The 23494-nt window shown below is 42.8% G+C and overlaps 1 protein-coding gene and 1 long non-coding RNA gene across 2 annotated transcripts in view; one reads left to right on the top strand and one right to left on the bottom strand.

The window, feature by feature from the left end:
- Window positions 1–10613, bottom strand: part of LOC105465802 (TBC1 domain family member 5) — a 570286-nt gene extending 559673 nt beyond the window's left edge. Inside the window, exon 1 of the mRNA XM_011714415.3 lies at window positions 10474–10613. The gene's annotated coding sequence lies outside the window, so the exon portion shown is untranslated. The remainder of the gene's footprint in view (window positions 1–10473) is intronic.
- A 199-nt stretch (window positions 10614–10812) lies between these two features.
- On the top strand, window positions 10813–13640 carry LOC105465800 (uncharacterized). Its single transcript, XR_977788.2, has 2 exons — window positions 10813–11112; window positions 13336–13640. It is a non-coding gene; the product is annotated as an uncharacterized lncRNA (long non-coding RNA).
- The last annotated feature ends 9854 nt before the right edge of the window (window positions 13641–23494 follow it).

Raw genomic sequence — 23494 nt, 5'->3', positions numbered from 1 at the left:
CGGGTCTATGTATCACTTCCCAATGACTCCTATTAACCTCAGTTCTGACAACTACTAAATGTGGCTTGGGGAACTTTAAGTAGTCCATGGCAGGAACATAGCTTGATGAGACAACTCACCACATGGATCTTACCAGAAGAAAATCATGAGACGTGACTTTGCACAGTCTGAGCGCACAGTCTGAGTAGGGATAAGTCTGTCAGTTTTCTCTTTTAATTTTACGCTAAACCACACAGAAAAAAATCTTCAAGTTCTAAGGAAATAAAAGTGCAGAGTAATCACTTGCGGGGGGTGAAGCCAGACAATAATAATTATAAAGGAAGAGAGGAATCTTTTATCTTTTGACATAAAAGTAGAATCACAAAACTTCTGAGCTAGAAGGGTCCTTAGAGATCATTTGGTAGAGTGATTTTCCAGATATTTTAAAACCCTTTTGAGAGCTGAGTAGATAAAATACACAGGTACCATATCAAAACATTATATTTCAAGTCAATAAAATTAAGAAAAATCATTCTAGCACCACTTCCGTCAGTCAAAATTAATCATGAAAAAACCCTTACAAAAAAATGGCTGGCTCCAGATGGTATGATTATGTACCTGGAAAATCTAAGAGAATTAACTGAAAAGTCATTATAACAAATAAGAGATTCAAAAAGCGATTGGTTACACAATAAATATACAAAAGAAGTTTAAAACTCTTCTATTTACCAGCAATAGTGAGATTAAGAAAATACACACGGCATTAAAGAAAGAAAATGGGTTCCAGCCTGGGCAACAGTGCAAGACCCCGCCTCAAAAAAATGAAAAGTAAAGATGGGCAGATCTTTTGACCCAGCAATTGTATTCACAATTTCTCTCAAATAATTAATGCATAGGCACGAAGGGATATTAGCTATAATAATGTCCAGTGTAACACTATTTGTCATAAAGATTGAAAGAAATCTAAGTATCTAAAGATGAAGGACTACTTATGGTACATTCATACAATGTATTTTTTAATATACTATATATAAACCTTTATAAATGTTTTATATACCTACATATATATGTGGAGGGGGGAGGGGGAGAGAGACAAATCCCATTTATAAAAATAAAAGATAAAATACTGTGAGACAATAGAAGACCCAATAGTAAAGTTTCTGACATCCACAGAAAAAGAGATCATTCATTAAACAGTATTGAGGAAATTGGTTAATCAAAAGCTTAAAATTTTTTGGACCCTCTACCTCATACTGTACAACTAAACATGTTCTGGAATAACTGCAAAACCAAAAATTGAAAATGAAAGTATGAAAATAGTTGAAAAAATAAAATTAATCACTATGTAAACATAAGGTAGGAAAAGCCCATCTACACAAGATACCTAAAGGAAGAACAAGACTTAGCTACATAAAATGTTAAAATCTGTAAGAAGGGAAGAGAAGGAAGTATAAAGTCAAACCTGAATAAAGCTGTTTAACAAAAATGATAATCCCAATAATGGCAAGTAAAAGGTCTCTCTAATGGCTTTGTTGTAAAGGATAAACTGGCATAATCTTTTTGGTGGGCAATTTGGCGATGTATAACAAAACTGTTAAAGATGGGCACCCCAGGCATGGTGGCTCACAAATATAATCCAAACACTTTGGGAGGCCGATGTGGGAGGATAGCTTGAGCCCCAACGTTTGAGACCAGCCTGGGAAACATAGGGAGACATGGTCTCTATGACAAAAAAAAAAAAAAAAAAATTTAATTAGCTGGGCATGGTGGCATATGCCTGTGGTCCCAGCTACTCAGGAGGCTGAGGTGGGAGGATCACTTGAGCCCAGGAGCTCAAGGATGCAGTGAGCCGTGATCATGCCACTGCATTCCAGCGTGGGCAACAGAGCAAGACCTTGTCTTAAAAAATAAAAATGAAAAATAAAGATGAGCAGATCTTTTGACCCAGCAATTCCACCCACAATTTCTCCTAAATAAATAATGCATAGGCACAGACGGATATTAGCTATAATAATGTTCAATGTAGCACTATTTGTAATAAAGAATGAAAGAAATCTAGGTGTCTTAAGAATGGAGGACTACTTATGGTACATTCATACAATGAAATAGCATGGGGCCACTAAAAGTTAAGTGGAAAACTAATGACATGAGTAATATCATAAAATATTAGGTGAAAAACAACTGCAAACAACAAAATCGCTGAATTCATTTCAGTTTTTTAAAACGGTATATGAGGTTGCAATTAGGTATAATTGTTACTGGTGGGTTTTTGTTCTCAGAGTTCCCAAGATGGTGGTGGGCCACTCACAAGATGGTGGCTGCCACTCCCAAGATGACAGCAAGCCTTTTGTTCTCTGACCTGGGGTTCCTGGCCTCATGAATTCCCAGGAATGGAACCCTGGGCCATGCGGTGAGTGTTTTAGCTCTATTAGAAGCCATGGGTCACAGAAGAGAACCGTGGAACCCAGCAACTCGTGTTCAGCTCAATTAGGTCGAACCTGGGCATTTAGCCATGCAGGAAAAATGGCGAGTCTTTAGCCCGATCAGGAGCGGCAATGGGCGCCATGCTGAATCAGGAGCACAGCTGGACATCCTGTCGGATTCAGAGGGGTGGAAGTCAGCGGTGGGTCTGCCATGGCGGCAAACAGCAGTGGTGGACCGCGAGCGAAAGCTCAGCTCAAGCCCTGTAATAAACACGGACCAGAAGACTGTGCAGTGGCAAGATTTAATAGAGTGAAAACAGCTCTCATACAAGGGAGGGGACCCAACGGGGTTTATATGCCTGGGTTTATATCCCGATCATTGTCCCTCCCCCTGTGCTCTCAGGCGATATATGATTTGACTATTTCTTTACCTCCTGCTGTGGCCTAATTTGTATTTTAGTGAGCCCTCTTTACTACCCGATTGGTTGGGTGTGGGCTGAGTTACAAGTCCCGTGTTTAAAGGCAGGTGCGGTCATCTTCCCCAGCTAGGCTTAGGAATTCTTTGAAGGTCTAGGAAATCCAGCTAGTCCTCTCTCTCATAATCATACCACTGCACTGCAGCCTGGGTAACAGGGTGCGACCTTGCCTCTAAAAAATAAAACTTAGTAAAATTACAATTAAAAAAGTAGATCTAGCCGGGCGCGGTGGCTCACGCCTGTAATCCCAGCACTTTGGGAGGCCGAGGCGGGCGGATCACAAGGTCAGGAGATCGAGACCACGGTGAAACCCCGTCTCTACTAAAAATACAAAAAATTAGCCGGGCGCGGTTGTGGGCGCCTGTAGTCCCAGCTACTGGGGAGGCTGAGGCAGGAGAATGGCGTGAACCCGGGAGGCGGAGCTTGCAGTGAGCCGAGATCGCGCCACTGCACTCTAGCCTGGGCGACAGAGCGAGACTCCCTCTCAAAAAAAAAAAAAAAAAAAAAAGTAGATCTATAGGTACACACAAACTTGCACACACACATACCACAGGATAAAGAGATTTAAATTAACCCCAACCTTAGAGAAATGAAGGCGGATGAGGAGGCAATTTGACCCAAATCTTCCTAAGTCACCCCATCTATTTATAAAAATGAACACTCTTACCATAAGACTCTTGTTCCTCATGGAAGTAAAAGGAGCCTAGTTTAATGAATATGCAGTAGACAAAAATGGAAATAGTGGCACCACCTTTCCATCTCCTATCAACTCCCCGTCTCCAACCTTGTTCCCCAAGCTCCATCAGGGAGCCAAGGCAATCAATCCACTATCCCACCCCAGGATGGCAAGAGATGTAATGTTAAGAACTCCTCTAGAACTTCTGCCAGGTAGCTGCAGGACACCTCCAAAGTCTCAATATAAAGTCAAAACACTTCCAGGAGGCCTGGCGCCATGGCTCATGCCTGTAATCCCAGCACTCCAGGAAGCCGAGGCGGGCGGATCACCTGATTCAGGAATTTGAGACCAGCCTGGCCAACATGGTGAAACCCTGTCTCTACTAAAAATACAAAAAAATTAGCCAGGCTTGGTGGCGCGCACCTGTAGTCCCAGCTACTCTGGAGGCTGAGGCAGGAGAATCACTTGAACCCAGGAGGCAGAGGTTGCAGTGAGTAGAGATCGCGCCACTGCACTCCAGCCTGGGTGACAGAGTGAGACTCTGTCTCAATTTAAAAAACAAACACAGCACTTTGGGAGGCCGAGGCGGGCGGATCACAAGGTCAGGAGATCGAGACCATCCTGGCTAACACGGTGAAACCCCATCTCTACTAAAAATACAAAAAAATTAGCCGGGCGCGGTGGCGGGCGCCTGTAGCCCCAGCTACTCGGGAGGCAGAGGCAGGAGAATGGCGAACCGGAGAAGCGGAGCTTGCAGTGAGCCGAGATCGTGCCACTGCACTCCAGCCTGGACGACAAAGCGAGGCTCTGTCTCAAAAAAAAAAAAAAAAAAAAAAACACACTTCCCACCAGTTGTGGGAAACTCTAAAGGGGTTGATTCTGATCCCCACTTATCAGCAAACTGAATGCATACCTCTGCAGCCAGTTCCTAAGATATGTGCACATTCCAGCTCCATCAGGTAGGGGCTGTTTATCTCTGATGTATCTTCCCCATGGTGCTTATGTCAGAAGTGGGGGCTTATTTCTCACTGGTCTAGTTATTCTGAAGACTCACCAATTAGAAGTGGGAATCTAAGTACTTTTGGTTCAACCTTTTTATCTTACTTAGAAACAAAAACTTTAGTAACATCAGAAGATAAAACACTCCTGCTTAACCAACATGTGTTACTCAGCTTTCTAAACTAATATTTGTGGTACAAAACTGATTTTCATTTTGCAGTATCTCTCAAGGCAAGAGAGCCCTACAGAGAACCTTAAGAAATTCCTGGCCGGGCACGGTGGCTCAAGCCCGTAATCCCAGCACTTTGGGAGGCCGAGACGGGCGGATCACGAGGTCAGGAGATCGAGACCATCCTGGCTAACATGGTGAAACGCCGTCTCTACTAAAAAATACAAAAAAACTAGCGGGGCGAGGTGGCAAGGGCCTGTAGTCCCAGCTACTCTGGAGGCTGAGGCAGGAGAATGGCATAAAACCGGGAGGCGGAGCTTGCAGTGAGCCGAGATCCAGCCACTGCACTCCAGCCTGGGCGACAGAGTGAGACTCTGTCTCAAAAAAAAAAAAAAAAAAGAAAGAAAGAAAAAAAATTCCCAACAGTGCAGATAATTATTTTTCATCATTTGTTTTTATAAAATTTCCACAATAGACATTACTTTCTATAATGGGGGAGAGGGGGCTCTTTTTTCTAATGGCAGGCTAACCTAATATACTATGATTACTGGATCTAATACATGCATTCACAGCAGAATTTTCTTTAGACATACATACACAATTAGTCTTCCATAAAGTATCATAAAATCACGTTCAATCCATCTTTAAAAGTCAATCACTCTTCATGTAGCCTTCATGACTAGCAAAAAAGTAAAGGTAAACACTCTTATGTTTAAAAAAAACTATGATAACATGTAATTATCTGTAATGCCTATTTCAAAACTTTTAAGACTATTTTGTTTCAAAAAAAAAATCCAGTTAACATCTTTTCTAGACAACTGAGTTAAGAAAACAGTAAATCTGCAATTACTAAATATTTTCATGGAGTTAGCCACAGAAACCACATGCAGCACTGGACAATAACTGAATGACATTATCTGTACATGTTTTTCATCCAAACTAATGGATATTCGGAAAAAAAGGTGATCCTGTACTAGGCTTCGCAACACTACCCTTGAAAGATTTTAACCAGTCCTTTCACACCACCACCAAAGACATGTTTTTTTCTACAGCCCTACTTCCTTGTTTTGAAAGATCTGCGCTGTCAAACTATATTTATTTGCATTTAATTCTACAAAGGGATAAGAGCATTACTATACCAATTTCGTATTTCCATCCAAAATGTACAAACTCTGCTTTCTTGGCCCATACAGTCTTATCCCAAATAAACTGTATAATCTCCAAAGATATAGTCAGTCTTGATTATATAGATACAATCTACCATATTGTAGATTATTCACAGTAACTATCACTTACATGATAGCATTAAGGGCTTTAAACACACACACTCTCTCTCTCTCTCTCTCTCTCTCTCTCTCTAATTCTCGTTTTTTATTTATTTTTTTTTTTTGAGACGGAGTCTCGCTCTGTCGTCCAGGCTGGAGTGCAGTGGCCGGATCTCAGTTCACTGCAAGCTCCGCCTCCTGGGTTCACGCCATTCTCCTGCCTCAGCCTCCCGAGTAGCTGGGACTACAGGCGCCCGCCACCTCGCCTGGCTAGTTTTTTGTATTTTTTTTAGTAGAGACGGGGTTTCACCGTGTTAGCCAGGATGGTCTCGATCTCCTGACCTCGTGATCCGCCCGTCTCGGCCTCCCAAAGTGCTGGGATTACAGGCTTGAGCCACCGCGCCCGGCCTCTCTCTCTAATTCTCAAAGTTACTATTATTTTCCCCATTTTAAAGATGAGAAAAGTGATGCACTGTGAGACTAACTAGCTGACCAGCATTATAACACATATCATAATCATATAGAATTTGTAAAAATATTAAAATTATTAATAGCTGAAAATACCAATTAGAAGGCTTCCATCATTTGGATGTGCAACAAATGCTTCCCTGGGTTAACCGTTAAGTAATGACTTGGCCATTCAGCTGTGAGGCCCAGTAAGCATGGCAGAGCTGGTAAGGCCATGCAGCCCACAATACAGCATCAGGGTAAGAAATAAAAAAGCCAGCAAGTGGGCATGCAGCAAGGGTTTCAACTCTATCCGAACATTCCAAAAGAATAAGAGAGAATTTAGGACAATCTTAACCTCTGATAACCTCTGAGCCTCTTTTTATCCCTCAATTTATATAATGTTTAATGTTACTAAATCACTGCACAGGAATTATTTTTAAATGTTTACATAACATTTGTAGAATGATAAACATTTTCCTAAACACTTCGCAGGTTTCTGAGAAAGCATTTACACTGAGATTTGTTGTTACACTGACGTCCTTCCCAAACTCACCATTATTCTAGTAATAGAGAATTGATGCTACTAGAAGCAGCCCCCAAGCCCTCTCCGTCAAATGATCTCCCTCCCCTCTCCCAGCTCTTCCACTGCTGACCATCCCACCACCCTGACTTCACATTTCTCAAGTTCTGGTACACACACTGTACACACTGCCATTCCAATGATCTACCCATGTTGAGAGAAATGTCTCAGGATCAGGTGGACTAGCACCACTTCTCAGACTGCTGCTGCTAACAGGACAAACTTTCAGTGGTCTGAGACAAAAAGGGGGTTAAGAGAAGGGATTATATATTCATTTTTAAATGAAACACAAATTATTCAACTTAAAAGATCATCTTTTATTCCCGGGTTGTCCTTATTTTTTCAGTGTTAAAATGTGATAATGACCAATGCTTCATTTTCTGTATCGTCCTCACTGGCCAAATAAAATGTCAGAAACCCAGTCAATCCCTAAGCCTAAGGTTAGGGTAACAAACACTAAATCTACTATGTATGTATGTAGGGTAGAGGACAAGCCCAGGCAGGAAATAAAGGAATAAAAAACTTTCAGAGGAAGTAGATACTTTTACATTTAACAGTGACTACTGGTCCAGTGAACAAGCACAAGCAAAATGAAACCGCAAATTTCAGTATCTTACTCAGAAAGATTACAAGCACTGAGGCGGATGACAAATTTGACTTTTAAAATGAAAGCAGGCCAAGCGCAGCCTGGCGTGATCCTGGTGGATCACGTCTGTAATCCCAGCACTTTGGGAGGCTGAGGCAGGCAGATCACTTGAGGTCAGGAGTTCGAGACCAGCCTGGCCAATATGGTGAAACCCCGTCTCTACTAAAAATACAAAAATTAGCCGGGTATGGCGGCTGGCGCCTGTAATCCCAGCTCCTGAGGAGACTGAGGCAGGAGAATCACTTGAATCTGGGAGGTGGAGGTTGCAGTGAGCTGAGATCGCGCCATTGCACTCCAGCCTGGACAAGAGTGAAACTCCTTTTCAAAAAAAAAAAAAAAAAAGTAGGCCAAGCGCAGTGGCTCACACCTGTAATCCCAGCACCTTGGGAGGCCGAGGCAGACACATCACTTGAGGTCAGGAGGTCGATACCAGCCTGACCAACATGGTGAAACTCCTCCATCTGTATTAAAAAACACACACACACACACACACACACACAAAATTAGTCGGGAGTGGTGGCAGGCGGCTATAATCCCGGCTACCTGGGAGGCTGAGGCAGGAGAACTGTTGGAAGCCACGAGGGAGAGGTGGCAGTGAGCCGACATCGCGCCACTGTACCACTGCACTCCATCCTGGGCGACAGAGCGAGAGTCTATCTCAAAAAAACAGAGTCAAGTTATGTAAAGCACTTAGAACAGTGTCCGGCACTTAGTAAGTGCTTCAGAAGTACTGTCATAAATATCAAAGGACTGGAATGAAAATTATAAAAATTCTGGTACTAAAAACTTCCACAAAGTTATTTAGAAGTACAACTTCTGCTCAGTCATCATTGGAGTATAAATAAAAAGAAAGAAAAGTACAACCATTTTTCCATAAAGTGCATGAAGTTGTGTGTGACATTTCTAGACTTTTTAATTTAAATGAGAAAAAATCACATTAGAAAAAACCTGAATCCAGTTAGAACACCCACTGTAAGACTCTCAATTGTTTGCAAATTTGCTTCCAAAGCTCAGGAATGCACTACTCAACTGAGGCCGCATCTGAGAACACACACCCAATACTTCGCCAATGAAAGAAACTTTCATCTCAGCTGTACACTCAGAGACCAGGATTCCTCGCCTCCATGTTGATAAAACCCAACGACGCATAGCTGAGCAAGTCTTTCACCTAATAGCACACCAAGCTTCTACTGGAAAATTCACACACCAAGTGATGCAGTCACCACACAGCATACAGACACAGTATTTGCACTCTTCCTATCCCCTCCCCTGGGATCCAGACTCAGCCTGCTCACTCTGAAAGCTTTCTCAGTTCATCCTGCCATTTGCCCTTCTCCCAAGCCACCTCTACACCCGGGGGTGAATTATTAAAAAGAACATGTTTATTGATAAATACATCACTTTCTTTATTTGCACACAAGTTATCCACTTCCTTGCTACTCAAAGATAGTCCCTTGTCCAGCAGCACGTTATTAGAAATGTACAATATCAAAATGTACCATAGGCCTACTGAACCAGAAAATGCATTTTTAATAAAAGTCCCAAGTGATTCCTACCCACATTAAGGTTTGAGTGTTCTGTGATACTGCAGATAGCTGTACAAATTAAAAATTCTCAAGTTGACAAATGAATTCAGAGATATGGTATGAAAAGTACCAAGACCCAGAATCTCAAAACCCCAAAGAGGAAAACCAATATATAAATGAATTTCTTTGCCACCGATAGCAAAGGTTTATTTTTCAACAATACCTGTATTTATTGCTTCCTGCTTTAAGTATTTTGTACAAGAGCACAACACTTACAAAGGTTTACAAAAGAATTACTGGGTCTAGAAATTCCATTGCAATCTGCTCCAAACGTGTGAAACCTGCATGTTAAAACCTTAGGATTTTGTCCAATTCAGAGTTGACAAATGAACTCTTTCCAGAAAGTTATTATTCAAACAAAAAAAAAAAATCTACAGGATGTTAACTTTAAACACAGATTACATAATTCCTGTAACTAAAGCGAGTAACTAGTATCGAACAAATTCTAGGTCACTTGTAGAATCGAATCTTGTATTAAAGGTCTGTGTCTGTTTTTCCAGGAAAAGTCGGGGTGGGGAGCGGGATTTGCCCTCCCTGCGAAGTTTTGTTTTTTTTGTTTTTTTGGGTTTTTTTGTTCTTTTTCTCTCTCATCCTGAAAGACCTCACTTTCTAACGTGTGAATAAACTTAAGTCGTACTAAATCCAGGTCACGGTTCCTTTCCTCAAAAGTGAAGTTAAGACTTCTCTCTTCTAAACACTGTATTTTTTAAGGTTTGAGCATTCCGTGCCCGCTTCGCTTCCGGCCAGGGAAGGAAGCGTGCGTCCCGGGGCCCAAACGAACAGGGAAATTTTTCAAGTAGGAAGTTGAGCACTAGTCCAGCCGCCAGGCCCTGCCTTTACTGCAGCTAGCCTTCCAGTCCAGACCCCGACCTCCTGGGGCAGGGAAGGCAAGTAGGCGACAAGCAGCTACCCCGCCCAGCTCACCAGGCCCGCCCGGGAGCTGACGGGTACACCCCTCCCGCCATCCACCCCCCAACGCTGACTCCCAGGCGCACAAACGGGGGGCGGTGCGGCAACCGGTCCGCCGCGGCGGCGGCATCCTCAGGCCCTCCCGTGAGGCGGCGGCGGCGGCTGCAGCAGCGGCGCGAGGGGAGGCGAAACGCGTCCTGAGGCTGAGTGGGAGGCCGGGGCGGGAGCTACTGCATGTGGGGCTGCACTGGAGGAAGGCGGAGGCGTTTAGAGGGCTTGGGCTTTTTTACGATCATCATCATTATTTTGTTTTACCTGTGGCGCAGAAGGGCTCCCCAGCTCCTATTCCCTGAATCATCCTCCTCCTCCCCTCCTCTTTCTCTCTCTCTCTCCCTCAGTCTGCCAGGCGCTCGCGGAAGCGGCCGGGCCGGCCCGACCTGAAAGAGAATCAGGCGGGAGGGGGTGGCGGCGGTGACCAGCGGCCACGTGACCACGCTCGCGCCGTAACGGCGGCCGCCTCCTACCGCGCGCCCTCCTCGCGCTCCACCTCTAATAACCCCGCAGCCCGCGCGCCTGGGAAGCTCGTGCGCAGGCGCCCGCCCGGGACCTGAAGTCTGCGCGCGAGCGCAACGCGCTCGCTCTCGGATCCGGGTTTCTGGGGCCCGCGAGGCGCGAGACGCGAGTAGGTGGATAGTGAGCCGCGGGCAGAGCTCTCCTTGGCTGAGCCGGCAGGCTGCTGAGCGCATGCGCCTGAGCGCTTTTACGCCTCCCTTCTCTCCCTGGTTCCAAGCGGTGCTCGGCTGGAGGCTGGGAACCACCTCCTGGGTCTAAGTCAGAGGTTCACATCCACCAACTACCTTCCCAGGACTGGACTGAGAAAGGGAGCAGAGGGTCCCAGGAACTCTCTTGAGATCCTGGCTGTCCTGCCAAGGAATTTATATTTCCTTGTCACAGGTAAATGGCCTTCCATTCCACATTTTTCTGTAACTGAGTAGGCTTCTAACTCAACTCATCTGTCACTTTCTCCGTGAAACTTACCCCTCTCTACTTTAGAGGAGTCACTAGCACTTTGTGCAGACCTACCTTGTAGTACAACCCATAGAAAGATAAAGGTTAGGAGTTATTTTTTCACAAACCCACAATACTAGACTATGGCTTCTATCTTTATCTCATAACCTTGGACAGGGTCTTGAGTGTTGTATCTCCCTAAAGGTCTGATGACTATCAGAACACAGGTAATGTCTAAAACGTTGTATCGTTGCCCTTGGCCTCTGCATAATCATGATTTAAGATCCCCTTTAACCCAAGCACGTGGGAAGCTAGTGTTTGTTTCCCCAATATGAAAGCCTTTAAATCGTAATGCTAATTAGAGTGGTAAATGCTTCACTTAGTAAAAGAGATTTATGGTATTTTATTAGCTTATCTTCACAAAGAACTCCAACGAAAATTGATACTATTTAGTCCAGAAAAGGAAACCAAGTCAGAGAAACGTCAGATTTCTGAAGGTTATCTAGCTTCAGAGGAAGGTGCCTGTGTGAGAGACATTTGTTTGTGGACAAACACCCCACTTCACGCGGGGATCCCTCTTTTTCTGTTGCCCCTCTTTCTGTTGCAGAAACTGAACACGTTAAGTTAGTGCCTGTGGCCAGATTTAATCAGGCCAGATTTATTTATTTATCAAATAAAATGTAAAACCTTCCTAATTGGGAGTTCTGGCTAGACCAGACATCATCACTGTTAGACTGGTGAATACTGAGATGACAGTCAAGAAATGGGACTAGCAACAAAAGGACAGAAAATCCTGGGATGAATGTATATGAAGAAATAGGATGAACAGGGGCTTCTGAGAAACTAGGAAAATTACAACACTCAAGATTCCTTTCTCATATGTTTGCAAAGTTGATGGACTCTTTTCTGCATTTACCACTGTATACACCCACGGAGTGATCCCACCTCATAGTTTCAGCTACCATGTAGGTTATGCTAATGGCATCCCATTCTAAATATTCAGCCCAACATTCAGACCCTGTGGTAGGTTACTTTCTTATGGCCCACAATTAACTATGCCTCCCAATATTCATGCCCATGTATAGTCCTCTCCCTTTGAGTCTGGGCTGGACCTGTCACCTGCCTAAAACAATCAAATACGGCAAAAATTACTCTCTGTCACTTCTAGGCCTAGGCCTTAAAAGGCTTTGCAGGGCCAGGCACGGTGACTCACGCCTGTAATCCCAGCACTTTGGGAGGCCGAGGCAGGCAGATCACAAGGTCAGGAGATCGAGACCATCCTGGCTAACACGGTGAAACCCCGTATCTACTAAATTTACAAAAAAGTAGCCGGGCGTGGTGGCACACATCTGTAGTCCCAGCTACTCAGGAGGCTGAGGCAGGAGAATGACGTGAACCCAGGAGGTGGAGCTTGCAGTGACCTGAGATCGCGCCACTGCACTCCAGCCTGGGCCACAGAGTGAGACTCTGTCTCAAAAAAAAAAAAAAAAGGCTTTGCAGTGACAACTTTTGAACTTTACCAGAGACTCATAGGAAACAGAAATAGTTAAGAAATTCCGCCACTTGTTTGTGTTCTGAGAAACAGTTTACCACAGAGACCAAGCCTTCTCTATATTACTTAAATTTTGAGACTCCTTGTCCACTTTCTCTGATAAAACTAGTAGATGACCTGTGACAAGACCAAACACATACCTTTCCTTTTTTCCTGAACCTGTGGGGAAGGTCAGTCACCTTTCAACTTCCTGTTTGTCTCATGAATGATTAGGATTAGAACTTTTTCCCCCTTGAAATTAGGTAGAAATAAACATTTCCTAGCTGAGAATTCTCTGATTTCAAAAATCATCCCAACTGTAATAATCTTACCTGTAACCTGTCTACGCCTCCCTGTGAAAGTATAAGGCCGCCAGGCATAGTAGTATACTGTACTCCCTGTCCTCCCAGCTACTCAGGAGATTGAGGTGGGAAAATTGCTTGAGCCCAGGAGTTTGAGAACAGCCTAGACAACAGCAAAACCATGCTCTAAAATAATAATTAAAGTATAGGGCAAAACCACCCTGCTGAGACACTCTGATCTTCAAATCTGAAGTACTCTCCCTAATGTAATTGCCTGAATGAAGTCTGTTTCCTCACCTGTTTGGTTTTTAACTTATTTTTGCCATTTGTGAGAAGCGCCGTGTAAGAAATCCAGCTACTCTGAAACTACCACACTGTGAAGAGTCTAACCAAGCCACCTGGAGAGACCAAATGGAAGAAAACTAAGGCCCCTGGCCAACAGCCACAGCTGTGCTCCTACTGGCCAGTCAGCACCAGCCTGCCATGCATGTGACTGAGACAGTCTTGGAAGTGGATTTTCCAGCCCTACTCAAGCTGCCGCAGCTGACACCACATGGAACAGAGATGAGCTTTTCTCCCCAGTGCCCAAATAGCAGAATTGTGGGAAAATAAATAAAACAGTTGTTGTATTAAGCCACTAAGTTTTGCTGTGGTTTGTTAGATATCATTAAATAACCAGAATAGACCTATATATTCAGCTGCCTGCTAAAGATGTGTCCCAAGTCATCTCACAGGTACTTCAAACTCAATCTACTTGAGTTTTTCAAATACGCTTCAAACCTGACCTTTTTCCTGTGTCCTTTCCCCCATACCCCCTGCTGGTTGTGCATTTATTCCCCTAATTCCCGAAGCAGAAAACCTGGGAGTGTCCCTTTACTCCTTACCCTGCAATATTCAGTCACCAAGTAATCAGCTTTCTTCTCCAGTCCCCAAAACAATTCTCACCTCAGATCCTCATCATCTCTGTCCTGAACTATGAGGATTAATCAAGTTCTTCCACATTGCAAAGAAAAGTCACTCAGGCATCCCGACTACCTTAGAGGTTTATTATCGGGCAAGAAGTAAGGAGATGTCGGAAAACAGTCCAGTCATCTCCCATGACCTGCATCCTGATGGTTCCCAGACTAGGAAGCTCAGGTGGCATCATAAAGAGCCACAGCAATGACCCCATCCTTTAGGCTACAACAGTAGCTGTAAGGATCCAGCTTCTCTCAGGCTTCTCACGTTCTTACTCCTCAAGAGACAATCTGAGGGACCTGTTAGTCCCCAGTCAATACAGAGCACCCTGACAAGGCAGAGAGTGGCCTGCAATCTAATTTAGGAAAAAGAAACAAAAGTAATAAAGCTGATGATTAATAACTCCTTAAAATAGAAACTTTGTGTAAAAATTCAAATTCATTTTGTTAGTTATAATAGCATTAGAGTTTAAGGTAGAAAAATTAAATGTGAACTAACCTCAGCATTAAAAAAATAATTGTGGCTGGGCGCAGTGGCTCACACCTGTAATTCCAGCACTTTGGGAGGCCGAGGCAGTCAGATCACGAGGTCAGGAGATCGAAACCATCCTGGATAACACGGTGAAACCCCATCTCTACTAAAAATACACACACAAAAAAATTAGCTGGGCATGGTGGTGGGCGCCTGTAGTCCCAGCTACCCAGGAGGCTGAGGCAGAAGAATGGTGTGAACCCGGGAGGCGGAGCTTGCAGTGAGCCGAGATCACACCGCTGCACTCCAGCCTGGGCAACAGAGTGAGACTCTATCTCAAAAGAAAAAAATAAATAAATAATAAAAATTGTGACACTTGGTTTTGCAGCAAGTGTGTGCTTGCTGATTCTCTGCTTCAACATCTATGTGCATTCTCCGTCTTGGGACATGGCAGAAAATGAAGCAGAAAAGAATGCAAATGTTCTCAAAGTCTCTTGGGAAGGATCGGTTCTGTCCTAGGCCTCTGCCCATGCGGACACTCAGCCTGGGACTACTCTGGTCAGGCCACCAACTACATACCTTCTCCTGGCTCTTTTCTCCTCCACTCCAACTCACCCAGTTAAATTGGCCATCATTAGATCCTGAAATTGCTATGGTGGCATAGACTGACATGATAATAAGATGTACAGTCTACAGTATGGGATTGTCCAGTGGGAAGTGAAAGAGTTGTGGTAAGCATGTGTGGAGCTGGCATGCTACCCTCTGCATCATCCATGGAAATGCCCGACTCAGATCTCCTGCTGCAAGAAGCGTAGTTGACTTTCAGCCTCAGCAGCTGCCCCCCTGGATCCACTACCAAGTTCACGCTGAGGCCACACTTCTCCTGGGCTAGTCCCACTCAATGATTGATTGCATCAGGGGTATTAGTGAAGGCCGAAGGAGGATCCCTCTAAAAGGCAGCTTTGGCTCAAGGCTTCCCCAGTGGCATGGCCAAAACTTTCTTTGAACTGTGCCACAGTCTAAAGCTCTTCTTAACAACTCTTCTGTCCTTTTCCCTTAGCTTTCCCAGGTTACAGACCTGCATTGTGGTCTGAAGTCTTCACCTCTGCCCACACACACAGTTCAGCTCCTGCTTTTTTCCCTTTATTGATGTTCTCTCAATAAAGCTTTTGTACACCAAAAGCTTTGATGTAAATGAACAGGAAGTCCCAGAATGGGGTTTCAGTTCAGGTCGTCTGAGAAGCAAATACCACGATGGGACTTACAAAATGAGCTGAAACACAACCCCATTCTAGGACTTCCTTTTTCATCCTCAGACTATAGCTACAGGTCACAGTTATTAGTAATATCAAGACATCTAAATTCTTTTAATTCTTTTGGGTTTTGGGTTTTGAAGAACGTTTCATCCCCTAGAGGCATCTATTAAAATGAAGCTAACCCTAGATAGAGATAACAACAAGCTGAAGCATTTCACTGTTAAGAAAATAAGAAAGGTCAGGCACAGTGGCTCACGCCTGTAATCCCAGCACTTTGGTAAACTGAGGTGGGCGGGTTGCATGAGCTCAGGAGTCCAAGACCAGTCTGGGCAACATGGCAAAACCCTGTCTCTACAACACACACAAAAAAAACTAGCTGGGCATGGTGGCACACACCTGAAGTCCCAGCTACTCGGGAGACTAAGGTGGGAGGATCACTTGAGCCCAGCAGGTCGACGCTGCAGTGAAACCTTGTCTCAAAAAAAATTAATTAAAAAAAATAAGAAAGATGATTTGAGTTATTTTGACTGCAAAAATGATTAATATTGTGATAAATATTGTGAGGCTAACAATAAAAGTTTTGTGGGGTAATAGGGCCACTTTGATACCCCACACACCATTCTGTGTTTCTTTTTTTTGAGATGGAGTTGTGCTCTTTTTGCCCAGGCTGGAGTGCAATGGCACTATCTCGGCTCACTGCAAACTCCGCCTCCCGGGTTCAAGCAATTCTCCTGCCTTAGCCTCCCATGTAGTTGGGATTACAGGTGCCTGCCACCATGCCCGGCTAATTTTTTGTATTTTTAGTAGAGACAGGGTTTCACCATGTTGGCCAGGATAGTCTCGATCTCTTGACCTCGTGATCCACCCACCTCAGCCTCCCAAAGTGCTTGGATTACAGGTGTGAGCCACCGCGCCCAGCCATACCATTCTGTGTTTCTGGAGCAGATACTTTGGGAGTTATTTGTCCAGCTCATAACAAGAACTATCATCCCAGCACTTTGGGAGGCCGAGGTGGGTGGATCACCTGAGGTCAGGAGTTCGAGACTAGCCTGACCAATATGGAGAAACCCCGTTTCTCCTAAAAATACAAAATTAGCTGGGTGTGGTCGCGCATGCCTGTAATCCCAGCTACTCGGGAGGCTGAGGCAGAAGAATCACTTGAACCCAGGAGGCAAAGGTTGCAGTGAGCCGAGATAGCGTCATTGCACTCCAGCCTGGGCAACAAGAGCAAAACTCTGTCTTAAAAAAAAAAAAAAAAACTATCAACCACTATTCCTCAATCAATTCTTCTTTCTTTCCACTCCCAATTCTCTGTCAATAACCTAAAACAAACTGAGGCCAATCAGCTTCTCTTCTGAAATAATGAAGAATTGGGATTACAAGGGAGCTAGTGAGTCTTTGTGTGTGGCTGGCTGGACCTGTAACAACCACCCGACAGAGTAGACCATTTCATAAGTCAACCAGGAGAAGAGAAACCACTTCAACTATTTACAACAGTTGAATTCTAATACGGGGAATGAGTTAACAGGTGATGGAAGAGCTATTCCTGCTACCTGGAACACAGATGTAATGGTAACTCAGTTTCCAATGTGCAGAGCAGCAAACAGGCAATGGGGGAGATTTTCCAGAGATGAGCAACAGCAGGAGGGAACTCAACTACCCCTCAGCTGACGAGACACAGAAAGTGATCATGTTAATAGGGCCCGGGGCTGAGGTCATCCTGTGGTACATACAGAGTGGTGTTATGCAGAGAGAACTACTTAGGGCATCTTTCCTCAGGGGGTGACTATATGCATAGCAGAGGCATGCAAGGGGCACCTCCTCTGCTTGCCCTCCCACCAATAACCACAAGGAGTAGGAGTCTGTTTCCTAAAGAAGGGTCATGGCTATTTGGCAGAGCAGGGAGAGATACTTAGCAGACAAAACAATATTTGTTCACTCCATTCCTTGTGTTAGTTACCCAGCACATGTATATATCATTCTTCTCCTCCATAATTTCAAAACTCTTTCACCTAATAAACTCACCTTGTAAGTAAAGATATGAGGTACGCAACCAATTGATCGGTGATATTAGGGAGTGGCTGTAAAGTCATTTTAAATCTCATCCTAGTCATGGAAAATGAAAGTGAAATTATTCTTCAGAGAGTCTGCCCTCAAAATGCTAAAACCAGAAATTGATCTGTATGTAGTGTCTGTATAGCTGTGTGTGATAGACGGCTCACTCCTCCCCCTTTCCAAATCTATTTTTCTCTTCTTTCCTACGCTTCCATACACAAGTTTCATGCCCTACACTGCCTCTCTTTCTCTATTCCTGCTACCGGGAACACAGATATAGTTGTGACACAGGTTCCAATGTGCAGAGCCTAGCAGAGCAACCAGATTGGAGGAAACTGCGTCCCTGTATTGCTTGGTAAAGTACTGATTATCCAACCCAGACTGCCTCACCACACATTTAAATTAGAGAGAAATAAACTTCTACCTTATTTAAGCCACTGAATTTTTTCTGTCTTGCTTTAAAGCTGCATACTCTACCTAATACAATATATAAGGTATTAAGTATTATAACTTAGTTAACAGAATACAATCCCATATATATATATATATATGTTAACTTAGTTAACAGAATACAATCCCATATATATATGATTGTATTCTGTTAACATTGTATATATGATTGTATTCTGTTAATACAATCCCATATATATATGATTGTATTCTGTTAACTAAGTTGATAGGCAGAGAATCTCATGAAAGCCTATCTAGATAAATTTAACAATCATAAATAAATTAATTCATTTGCCTTTAAAGGATATGATGTCAATATTTATGGATACCTGAGAAATGTCAAATACCTTGATACTACAAGGCTCATGTTGGCACCATTATGCTTTTGATTAACACCAGTGCAACTGTGCTCAAAGTTGTCTTTAAAGATCACGGTGCAGTCAGAAACATTAGGAGGGAGTATAAACTAAGAAGTTAAGTGCATAGACTCAGGACTAGAATTGTCCAAGTTCAAATCCTAGGTCCCTTACTTGTTAATGATGTAACCTAAAGTAGTTAATTAAGTTACTTAACCTCTGTGGCTCCAGTTCCATCTGTAAGATAGGGATAATAATAGTCCCTAACTTGTTACGTTGTTGTGAGCATTAAGAGCATTAAATGAGAGAATCTCCTGTTAGCTATTTAGCACAAAGAAACCATTCAATTTATATATCTCTATATAAAATAATTATGCATATATAGTGCTATATAAGTAATTATAATACATTATTATTGATAAATTATTTGTTAATAATTCTTACTAATAACAATTAATAAGTATTATTATCTCTGAGTCTTCATCAGCAAAAGCAGTATGCAAGAAGAGCAGCTTATTCTACATATAACGATAATTATCGAAATTCAATGTTTGCACATACAAAATAGCAAATTCTGGACTTTACTTTGGATATCAAAAAGACAAAGGTATTTTTGCTATACTGCCCAAATGTCTCCTATGATATGCGCACTAGTATGCCTAAATAGCACAGAGTAAAACTAATGTCTTAACTTTTGTTCTGAAAGCATCTTATTTCAAAACATTATCCTTCCTCTTTAATGGGAGATTATCAGTGTTGATTTTCAACAGTTTTGTGAAAGGAAAATGGAGTTGTGATCACAATTAAGTATGTAAATTCATTTCCGTGCATCATTTGTTCTCTGTGATAGCATTTATTTCCATTGGGTTACTTATTCTTGGTCTGGTATGCACAGGTGTTTCCCTAATAAACATTTTTCAACATGATTTTATAGTGTTTCTTATGCCAGATGAGACTCCTACATTTTTTCCAGGTACAGGCTTAAAATGTTGTGCCAAAAAAAACCTTATAAGCAACATGGGCTGGGCACGGTGACTCATGTCTATAATCCCAGCACTTTGGGAGGCCAAGACAGGCGGACCACAAGGTCAAGAAATCGAGACCATCCTGGCCAACATGGTGAAACCCCATCTCTACTAAAAATACAAAAATTAGCTGGGCATGGTGGTGCATACCTGTAATCTCAGCTACTGGGGAGTCTGAGGCAGGAGAATCGCTTGAACCCAGGAGGCGGAGGTTATAGTGAGCTGAGATCGCGCCACTGCACTCCAGCCTGGCAACAGAATAAAACACAATCTCAAAAAAAAAAAAAAGCTATGGCTTATACCATTTAATTCCACATCCCCGTTAGAGCGTTTGCCCCAATATGTTATAAGCAGCTGCTTAAATGCTTAAATGTCTGACATTCCATAGACTATGAGCCCCTTAAGGGCAAGCAGTATTTCTTATTTGTCTCTGAATCCTCAGTGTTTTAAGAAGTGTGTTGCATTTGGTAGTGTTGAGTAAATGTTTGAAATGAATAAAAGTAAATAGCCTGGCACAGTGGCTCACGCCTGTAATCCCAGCACTTTGGGAGGCCGAGGCAGGCAGATGACCTGAGGTCAAGAGTTCAAGGCCAGCCTAGCTAACATGGTGAAACCCGTGTCTACTAAAAATACAAAAATTAGCCATGCGTGGTGGCGGGTGCCTGTAATTCCAGCTACTCGGGAAGCTGAGGCACAAGAATCACTTGAACCTGAGAGGTGGAGGTTGCAGTGAGCCAAGATCACGCCACTGAACTCCAGCCTGGGCAGCAGAGTGAGACAAGTCTCAAAAAAAAAAAACAAAAAAAGTAAATATGTATCATATTATGGAAATATAGTTGCTTGTTCAGGTTGCTATAGTTGAACACATTATTTATATATTATAGCTGCTTAAAACAACATGCATTTATAAACTCACAGTTTCTGTAGGTCAAGAGTCTGCACATGGCGTAACCAGGTTATTTTCTTCAGGATCTCCCCATGCGTTTGCAATCAAGTTGCTGGCTGAGGCTGCAGTCTCTCTCATGTCTTCACTGGGGAAAATATCTGCTTCCAGACTCACATGATTGATGGCAGAATTCAGTTCCTTGCCAGTTGTAGGATTGAGGACCTCAGTTTCTTGCTGGCTGTCAGATGGAGGCTGCCCTCAGTTTCTTGCCATGTGGGCCTCGCTACATAGCAGCTTGCTTCATCAAAACCAGCAAGAGAAAGCAAGTTTCCTAACAAGACAGACATTACATCTTACATACTACAATCAGAGAAGTGACATCCCACTTACCATACAATATACTATTTGTTAGAAGGAAGACACAGGTCCCTTCCACACTCAAGAGAGGGTATTATATGAGGATGTGTACCAGGAGGCAGAAATAATTAAAGGCTATCCTAGAGTCTGTCTACTGTAGACATGAGTACACATAAATAAGATATGAATATGTGGTCCACTCAAATTAAGAAACTTGGTTAGGGTCTCATGCTAATTCATGAGAATGCTCAAATGCTTGCTCACATGTGTTAGGGCTTCACGACATGATATAAGAGGAAGAGAGTCTATTCATCAAAGTACTTAACAATCTGAATGGTTAAGTCACAACTCATCAACAGAAATAGTTAAAATCCTGAATCACCAGCCAGTTTTGTTAGGCTGAATGCCCACCTTGAAATCCTTTAAAAACATGACTGAAATCAAACCATTGAAGATATGTAACATCTCTCTGCAAACCTGGAGAATTTACAGCAAAAATGTCTCAATTGGTCCTTGGCATGTTCCACTTGATTCCATCCATTTGAATAGACAGCCAAAAGCACTAAACATGCACACAGGTAGACAAATGCATGAGAATCAACAATGGGAAAGATATTGATTAGCTACTGTTGCAACAATGCTGCAAGACAAACAACCCCAATATCTCAATGACTTGCAGAAACAAACATTTATCTTTCTTGCTTAAGGATTACAGCTCGGCTGTGTTTCACGTGATCTCACTTGAGCTTGACTGGGCCAAAGTAGGCTAGGCTGGACTCCAGGCTTTGGGTTGGGTTCAGGTCTGTTCCACATGTATTCTTCCTTCTGGGACTAGAAGCTACACAGGGCATGTTCATGTTCTGCTCATGGCAAATGAGTGAAGTACAAAGAGGCAAGTGGAAACATTCTAGGTCTCTTAAGGCTTTGACTGAAAATTGACACATTATCTCTTCTGCCCACATTCTATTGTCTTAAGCAAGTCACATGGTCAAACCCAATATCAATACGATGTGGCAATATATCTGCTTACTTTAGAAGGAAGCAATGCAAAGTCCCCTGACAGAGGACATGGTGAATAAAACTCCACTGTAGGGACGGATTGAAGAATGTGGGAAAATGAACAAAGTCAAGCAAGCACATGTAGCCAGCTGTGCTGGTTGATCAAGCTTGTCAAGTTGCCTGTGACACCACAATGAGATCCCTGACTGCCACTTTGAAAGAACAAGCTACAATATCATGTAACTGACAACACAGGTCATGCATTGGTACAGCTTCATGCTACTTTGGTATGCAATCCTCTATAAAATACAAAATCTACTTTATAGTAATATAAGTAACGTAAAGATTTTATAACCACAGGGCCTTAAATCGTATGGTTCCCATGGCAAATATAACATAGCCTTTTGTGCCCATATACTATAAAAACAGAAGTCCTAATGATAAACTGTAGTAATGGGAAATCATGCATATGCAGGAATGAGGGTGGTGAAAGGGTTATGAGTTCAATTAGAAAAAAAATCACTTTGGAAATGTTATCTTGTGGACAAAACCTCAAGCAATATATAGCATAATACAACTGAATGTTAATTAGTAACTGGAAAAGTAATTTTGTTTCATTTTAAAAGGCTACAATGTTGTAATCCAAATAAAAAGAAACACATTTACATCTTTTCTTAGATATATAATATGGACAATGCTAATATTTTATTCCTGTGTTTGTGTTTCAATTTTCAATAGTTTTAACTGACAGTTGTTTGTTGGGATCTAGTTCCTCACAAATGAGTTTGCCTCATGAGCCTGACAAACTGATATTTTTCTGTTTACTTTTTTTTTTTTTTTGAGATGTTGTTTCACTCTGTTGCTCAGGCTGGAGTACAGTGGCACAATCTTGGCTCACTGCAACCTCCACCTCCTGGGTTCAGCCATTCTCCTGCCTCAGCCTCTTGAGTAACTGGGATCACAGGTGTGCACTACCATGCCTGACTAATTTTTGTGTGTTTTTAGTAGATATGGGTTTCACCATGTTTGCCAGGCTGGTCTCGAACTCCCCACCTCAAATGATCTGCCTTCCTCTGCCTCCTAAAATGCTGGGATTACAGGCATTAGTCACAACGCCTGGCCTTTTCTGTTTACCTTTTAACTCATCAAACCCTCTTATGATCATCTGTTTTCAGCTTAATAATTGTTTACCTGTTCAATTAAAATGGATTAATACAGAATAATTTGCAACTTAACATTTAAGATGGGCCAGGCGCGATGGCTCAAGCCTGTTATCCCAGCACTTTGGGAGGCCAAGTAGGGCAGATCATGAGGTCAGGGGATCGAGACTATCCTGGCTAACAGGGTGAAAGCCCGTCTCTACTAAAAAATACAAAAAACTAGCCAGGCAAGGTGGCGGGCGCCTGAAGTCCCAGCTACTCGGGAGGCTGAGGCAGGAGAATGGTGTAAACCTGGGAGGTGGAGCTTGCAGTGAGCAGAGATCTGGCCACTGCACTCCAGCCTGGGCAACAGAGCAAGACTCCATCTCAAAAAAAAAAAAAAAACACATTTAATATGGCTATTTGAAGGACATTAGCTATTAGGATATGTTTAATTTATTAATTAAATCTATCTTACACATAAAAATATCAGAAGATGAAATACTATTCTATCAAAAATATGTAAAGGGCATAATGCTATTTG

Source organism: Macaca nemestrina, chromosome 2 (assembly GCF_043159975.1).
Source record: "Macaca nemestrina isolate mMacNem1 chromosome 2, mMacNem.hap1, whole genome shotgun sequence".
NCBI lineage: Eukaryota > Metazoa > Chordata > Mammalia > Primates > Cercopithecidae > Macaca > Macaca nemestrina.
This window is presented reverse-complemented; position numbering and strand designations above follow the sequence as displayed.